This window comes from Natrix helvetica (genome assembly GCF_964273705.1).
Source record: "Natrix helvetica genome assembly, chromosome: 7".
In the NCBI taxonomy this organism is placed as follows: domain Eukaryota; kingdom Metazoa; phylum Chordata; class Lepidosauria; order Squamata; family Natricidae; genus Natrix; species Natrix helvetica.
In genome coordinates this window covers 63,317,442-63,325,132 of record NC_138558.1, presented here as the reverse complement: position 1 = coordinate 63,325,132, position 7,691 = coordinate 63,317,442, and the positions used below count along the sequence as shown (strand labels likewise).

General features: G+C 42.0%; 1 long non-coding RNA gene across 1 annotated transcript; it reads right to left on the bottom strand.

The window, feature by feature from the left end:
• Positions 1 to 290: 290 nt before the first annotated feature.
• On the bottom strand, positions 291 to 5,538 carry LOC309395490. Its single transcript, XR_014175914.1, has 3 exons — positions 5,410 to 5,538; positions 1,515 to 1,553; positions 291 to 401 (listed from the first exon to the last, which is right to left on the bottom strand). It is a non-coding gene; the product is annotated as an uncharacterized lncRNA (long non-coding RNA).
• Between the last annotated feature and the right edge of the window lie 2,153 nt (positions 5,539 to 7,691).

The window sequence follows — 7,691 nt, the reverse complement described above, 5'->3', positions numbered from 1 at the left end:
ATGTAATTTAGTTTGGGCATGTATTAACCATTTGGCATCCAGAGGCTTTATCTCTATGTATTAATAATGACACGGTGGCTCAGTGGCTCAGTAGCTGAACTTATTGATCAGAAATGTTGGCAGTTTGGCGGCCCAAATTGTTTGCAATTGCAAAAAAACACTGCAACCTATTCTTTTCCCAGATGTAAGGCCAGTGCAAAACTAGGCCAAGGGATCCAGTATAAATATTTACTTTTCCTCCCCAAAATTTTTTACAGCCATCCATCTCATTTAAAGTAATAAGTGCTTCAGAAGTGGGTGAAGAAATGTCCTTGTGTTGAGCCTCCGCAAATATTTTCCATTTTTGCAGAGTGAGTTCTATTTTTGCTGCTTGTAACATGGAGACTGTAAGGGCTGTCTCACTGCAAGAGGACAAACCAGACAGTTAATTTTGATAGCCTCGTTCACACAATTTGGAAGACTAGTGGGGAGTTCAGGGAGGGGGAGACTGTCATCTCTGGACAAAATAAAATATCTTGTCCAGAAGACTGTGGATAAAAAATGGACTGCTATATGTGCTTGAGGAAAGGTTCCCTCTAGGTTAGCACTCATATAATTTGGAGCAGTGACGTGCGGTGAGGTTTATGGCTGGTGAGGCTGGTGACAGAATTCCCCTCCTTCCTGACTCCTGAGTCAACATGAAGGGGACCACGGAGCGCGCTCCGCAGGACCGCGGCTCACGCTCCGCGATCCCCTTCATGTTGACTTAGGAAGGCGGGGAATGGGACGTGCGCAGGAGGGAGGCTGAAGCTAGAGGAGCCTCCTGCACATGTGGTCCCATTCCCCTCCTTCCTGACTCCTGAGTCAACATGAAGGGGACCACGGAGCGCTCCCATTCCCAACCACGTGTGCAGAAGGCTCCTTAGCGCCTTTTCCCTTTTTTTTAATTTTCATGATGAGAGCGGTGAGGCTCTGCCTCCCCTGACCGCACCCCCCTGATTTGGAGGATCACCCAATGAAGAATATAGATTTGAGTATGCTTCATGTATGTTGTGTGGGAAGGGAACTTCACCAAGACAGTGTTGTATTGGGAGGACGAGTACAACCCATATCCAAACTGGAAGTCACTAGAATAACAAAGCCAGCATACATTCTAAAAGAAGCCTCCTGAGAATAATTACCAGGATATCAGGACAATTAGAAATAGCTGCAGAGTACAAAATAATACAAAAGACCTAGGAAGTGCAGGAAGAAGTTACCTTTAAGAGAAGAAAAGGTCAGAGTGACAACAAAGACTGATTAGCTCAGGGCGAAGATGTAAAAATAGGAAATACAGTAGAAGACACTAGGGCTCATCCCTGCCCCATGGGAAGTACCTTAGGGCAGAGGAATAGCAAAACTCAAGACAGGATTAGAACCATTAGCAAAGGCACACACAAAAAGTGATAAAACAATAGTACAAAGAAAACAAAAGGACTTCAAAGAGGAAAATGGTATAAAAAATGTACACTTACTGTATGCCAGGGTCAGCTCACCCAGGAATGCTGATCTACATCACTGTCGGTCTTGCTTTCCTGAAATAATAAAGACAACTTGCTTTCAAACGCAGCTTGCTTCGATCCTAAATTCATTCACTCAGCTGGTGATGCTCTCCCAGCCGGGAAATCCGAACCCGCGGAGGAAACCTTTTTCTATTTAACAGTTGACTTGGAGATTTTTTGCCTCTCAGCATATGTTAAAAGAGGGCAGAACTGAAACACAAAGGGAGCAATTTGTATTTGGAAAAAATAATAATTTGTATCCACACATCTTCATCTCCAACTTGTTTGTAGGCAGGAACTGCAGAACAGAAATAATATGAAGTAAATAATATGAAGCAAAGGTGAAGAAGGTTGTAGCCTTGTATCTCAGATATTCTGAAAATCCATGTTCTTCTCCCAATGTATCACACTAGCTGGATACCCATGCTTCGCGACGAAACTATGGATATGCAGAAGAAATTCAGTTCACAATCCATTGGCTGGGCTATGCAGAAGAAATTCAGTTCACAATCCATTGGCTCAGTGGTGGTCAGTGATTGAAACACATAAGGGAATATCGCTCCTGCTGCCTTGAGTCCAGAAGCAGTTCCATAGGTGGAAGGCTTAGACATTTTGGTGAAATCCTGATGTTTAGTACTGTAAGGAGCCCCAGACCACTCCTGAGTGAAGGAGTGAAATATCTGCCAGTTTGGACTAAGGTAATGGAATGTGAGGCAACTGGCAGTTGGAACAGAGTTCTTTTCAGGTGGGGAGGGGGAGTAGAATTCCTTAGCATCACAGCATGTTAATTACTGTATAAGAATTACTAAAGATCTGAAGGTCATTTTGAAAAATCCTTTCTTAGCGAGCACCTAGAAGCCAAGAGGAACATACGTGCCAAATTTCAAGTTTGTAGGCTTTATGGTTCTGGAGATTTCATGATGAGTGAGTGGTATTTGGCTTATAGATGATAGATAGATAGATAGATAGATAGATAGATAGATAGATAGATAGAGATAGAGATATATAGATATATAGATTTAGATTGATTGATTGATTGATAGATAGATTGATTGATTTTCCTTCAATAAGATGATAATGACATCAACATAGAAATACACTAAATGTGAGTAAACTGGTATATATCTTCCTACAAGTACACATTTGTAAACTTAGTTTCAGATGATTTGAGAGCTACTTTTTGAAGATACTTCCTTTATTCATTTTGAAAAATTTAGGCTGTCCAATTAAAAAACTAAATTGCTTGGAGGGAGAGGGAAAAACAACAACAACCCTTCACATCAGCCCAATTCATCCCACAAGATTGTTGTTGTGGGGAAAATAGGAGCAGAAAGATATGTTGGGTATGTTTGCCACCTGGAATTATTTGTAAAAATAATAAAGATAGGATGCAAACAAATGAACAGAATAAAAAAATTAAAATATCCTCATCCCCCAACTTAAAGGGGCCCAACCAGCACTACAATTGAAGTCCTCAGAGAAGAACTAGCTTTTAACGGCTTGTTTAAAGGAAAGTACCTGTTTTGAATTATGTTCTGGTGAAGGAAATGAAACATTATTTTAAGTGCATCCTGTAACTAATAATTACTTACTTGTTATAGAAACATGTTGCACAATACAACAATGGATATTCACTGTGCTCCCTTGTCTCTTGAGGGCATTTTTCCAAAATCTGTCTCACTGGCTGAACCCGTCTAGCCCAGGGATGCACCTGAGGTCAGGCCCCTTCATACACACGCCACACCACAATCCTCACAATCGTTTTGTTTTACCCATGTGTTATTTTTCTTTCTTTCAACATTTCATTCATAGCTGTACTTTATCCAGGGGTGAAATCAATTTACCTTCGCTACCAGTTCGCAAATGTGAGCGTGAGCATGCGCAGAGCATCAAAAATAGGATGTGATGATGTCAGGGTGGGTGGGCGGAGCTTGCTACCGAGTGCGCCTGCAAAGGTAAGTACAACAGCGGGGGGGGGGGGTGGAATCCGTTGTGCCACGCGATTTAGATTAGCTAGAAAGCAGGAAATCCAATTATTCTAGCTAATATAAATCATGCGTCACAGCTGCTTGTTGGAAATAACAGTTTGCCTGAACCGGTAGCATTTTTTTAAACTACCGATTTGGGTGAATCGGTAGCATTTCACCCTTGACTTTATCCCATGGGACCTGAAGTGCAGTGAACTAAAGCAGCAATGTGCAGAGCACTCTTGCAGCTTGGTTCCTAGAACTGTTTTAGTCTACTTACTGCACATCTCCCTTGAGGCAGCCATAAAATAAACCAGTGTTTGTCAAACTTGGCAACTTTAAGATGGCGAGGCTGACTGAGAAATTCTGGGAGTTGAAGTGCTCCCACCTTAAAGTTGCCAACTTTGAAAAAAACTGAAATAAATGGAGGCAAAATAGAACCTTAGCAGATATTACAGAATGGTGTTAATATAATTTGTTACCTGCCCTGCTGGTAAGTGGATCTTACCAAGGCTGGACTTGGTAAATTTAGCAACGGGTTCTCTGCCTGGTTGCTGGATGGGTGGGGCTAAGGTGGGTGGGGCTAAGGTGGGCAGAGCCTAGTCTGCCTCCTGCACCACGGCGGGCGGGGGGCATTTTCTCCAGGCTCCGGAGGCTTTCTTCAAGCCTCTGGGAGGGCGAAAACTGCCTCCCCTGCACTCCGGAGGCCCTTTGGAGGCCGGAAATGGCCCCATTTCCGGCCTTCCAGAACTTCCAGGTGGTCCGGTTTTCTCCCTCCCCCAGTCTCCGCACAGGGCCTGCACTTACCTCACATCCAAAACGGGCTGCATGGAGACTCCTGGGTGAGGTGGGGTAGGGTGGGAGAGGTGGATGGGGTGGGCGGGGCGGGGCCAGCCAGTGGTGGGATTTGGAGGTTCTCTGACTGGCCATAATGTTAGCTAGGGGTTCTCTCAAACCTGGGCGAACCTGTAGCAGCCCACCCCTGAATCTTACTCCTTTGAGGGAATGCAGTTCTCCACCTTGAAAGCAAGCATTAAGAGAGGCTTGTTTTACAGTGGGTTGTACGTGAATTGTGCTTTATGCGTAATGGTTGACCTTCACTTTTTAATGCTTCCTTTTGTTAGGTCCCTGTCCCTCACCCCATATTGCTACAGTTTAGACTGCAATTTCTTTTAGGACAAGGAAACTCTTCAGAAACAGATCTGAAATCCTGGGCCAGCATCCATTACTCCCAATGATTGGCATTAGTGGCTAGGAGTTGATGGGATTTCTATTCCATACCCATTGAAAGGCATCCAGTGTTTCTCTTTTGTTTATTGCACCTTCAGTGCATTTGGGTTTTTTTGCATAAATTTATTTCAAAAGGTAGGTCTTCACTCCCGAATAATTTTGTCCACTTATTTGCAACGAGTTGCACTAGCTTTATGTGTCAGTATCTTAATTTTATAAAGCAATGTTAGTAATTATGTAACTCTGAAAATGAATCCAGTTATTTTTCCATTTAATACTGAATGCCCATCTCTTAAAACAGTGTTTTGCCATCATATAAATGAATTGTTTGTTTCTTCAGCCAAGCCTGTCTTGTTTATTGAACTTGACTCTAATTTTTTTTTTTTTTTGCCTTGGTTATAAAATATGCTTATGCAATTCAAACCACCAGACTGCACGAATCCTGTTTAAACTTGTTGTGTTTGTGAAGCTCTTGCTGTTGTCATCTAATTTTCACGATGTTCCTGCCAAGTACTTCAAATATAGGGCATGGGTCTTGTGTCCTAACATTACAAAACGTCTCTTCTGCCACACATGTTGGCAGCATTAGGTCGATTAAAACTTTTTACTTAGTGATGCTGCAAAAATAGTTGAGTTGACATGTTCTTCTTTCACAGTATCCACACAAATAAACAAATAAACCAGATACTTACAAGGTTGGGGTGGGACGGAAATACAGAAGAGTTTATTCATTCCATGTTTTAGGTCATAAAAATGACAAAATTCCATTCTGGTTCTGATTTGACCATTTTGTTCAGAGGATTAAGAAGAAAATGTTCTCTGTAGATATTGACAGAGAAAACAATTTACTTGGGAACCAACATCTTATATATAACCAAGTACTGCTCTAGTGAAACTTCTGACCTTGGGATGAGCATGTACAGTGCATTCAGAAAGTATTCAGAGCCCCCTCACTTTTCTCAGTTTTATCATGCTGCAGCCTGATTCTACAGTTGTCAAAATTCTTTTTTTTCATTAAAAAGTACCTCATAAGGACAAAGTGAAAATAGTTTTAAAAATGCCCGTAAATTTATTAAAAATAAAAAAACCTTGGAAATATTACAATGGCATAAGGATTCAGACCTTTTGCAACATCACTTTAAATTTGTCAGGATGAGAGAACCTTAAAAGATTTGCTCTGCAGAGATTTATAAAAAGTATCCTGCTAAATCCGAGGGTTCTGTGCATGTTTACCTAGAATTGAGTTCCAGTTTCTTTTGTGGGTTTAGTTGCCTAACCTAGCATAGTCATCCCTAATGATAGAGCTGTTGATTTGTTCTCTTCCCTTGCCAAACACCAAAGCACCAATTGTAGCTGAGCCACCAGAAATTCGAACAAAGCTGGAACATTTGCCAAGACAACAATGTCTCAAGACTATTTATGACGTCTTTCGTTACCCACAACTGTAACTATATTAGCCCATTATAGCAAATAGAACAATGAACCTGGTGGCAGTTTAGAAATTAGAAAAGAGATTGATAACACTGTTGTCTTTACAGTAAGACAATGCCTAGCGATAGTTCCCTTCCCTAACTGGTTTTAAAGTCTGTTTTATTTTAAATGTTTTGAAGTATGTTTGATTTTAAAAAATAACTAAAGGAGCCTAGCAAGCTGCAAAAATGAGACACTAGCCTCTAGGATCATCTTTGTTTTCCAGAATACATCTTGGGCCCATCTAAGGCATAGAAGAATTGGAAAATAAACAGAGATGGGTAGTTGCCACAATTGCTTTATTTGTGCTTTATTAAAGGGGAAAAAAAGGCAATAGTAAATTGGGGTCTTAGAAAGCCAGAGGTATTAGCAGGGAGCACTAATTTTTCTTCTGGTAAATTGATATTTTGTAATGAATACGTATTAGTTTAAATCTGTAGTTGACAAGGATTGCACATAAAAATAAGATGGCAAGTCAATATTGAGCTACAGTCAAGAATAGGTAAATAGGTTTTTCACATAGCATTGAAGTGAAATAAATGTTTGCATAAATCGGCCTGTGAGAAGAGAGCATTCCATAGTCAAGATGCCATACTCGAGAAAACATTCTTGGGTCTCTAACGTAGTGTAACCTATGTCGGGACACAGAGCACAGCTTCTAAAATGATCTTCATAGTTGAGCAGTTGTAGAGGGATACCTACCGCAAGTGTATTTCCCCCTCCCTGTGTACTTCCAGATGTTCTGGGATAAAATTTCTTAGCTAGTGGTGAACTCTTCCAACACTTTTGTTGATATTGATGTAGGGCTTAAAACATGTCATCAGTAACATTTTCACTCCATTCAGCAGGTCTTTGCTTTACATTCCTGAGCTTAACTGGGATCTTTTGCAGTCCAAAATCATACTAGCAGCAGTATTCGTAACTTCTATGGACTCATCATGCCATTAGCCTAAGCTATTTTGATGATTAATGATTGAGCAAGACTGCATCACTCTCACAGGTTATAAAACCATAGCAGTGGTCGGTTCCAAAATAGGTATGGCCTGTTTTGTGGGAGTGGCTTGGTCGTCATGTGACCTGGTGGGCATGGCCAACTTGGAAAATGTGGTGAAACTCACTTAACAACGCACTTGCTTAGCAACCAAAATTTTGCCCTCAATTGTGGTCATAATGCACTACTTATGCAGGCTATGCTACCTCCTTTCGTTCTCTGCTGACTGAACAAACTACCGCCTGTCGCCCCGTGCTCAGCAAAGCAAGTCCAGGGAAGTCCTTTGCTGGCGGTCAGGTTCTAAGACTTCTGGCCGCCAGCAAAGGACTTCCCCGGACTTGCTTTGCTGAGCACTGGGCGACCGGTGGTAGTTTGTGCAGCGCGGCCTGTACCTAGGAGGTCCCAGGAGACCGGCCGCACTGTGTAAGCTCCCACTGCCGTTCCCACCCCTGCGCCCATGTTTGCTGGTGGCCAGGCATCTTAGGCAAGTCCGGGGACCTTGCAAAGGCCTTG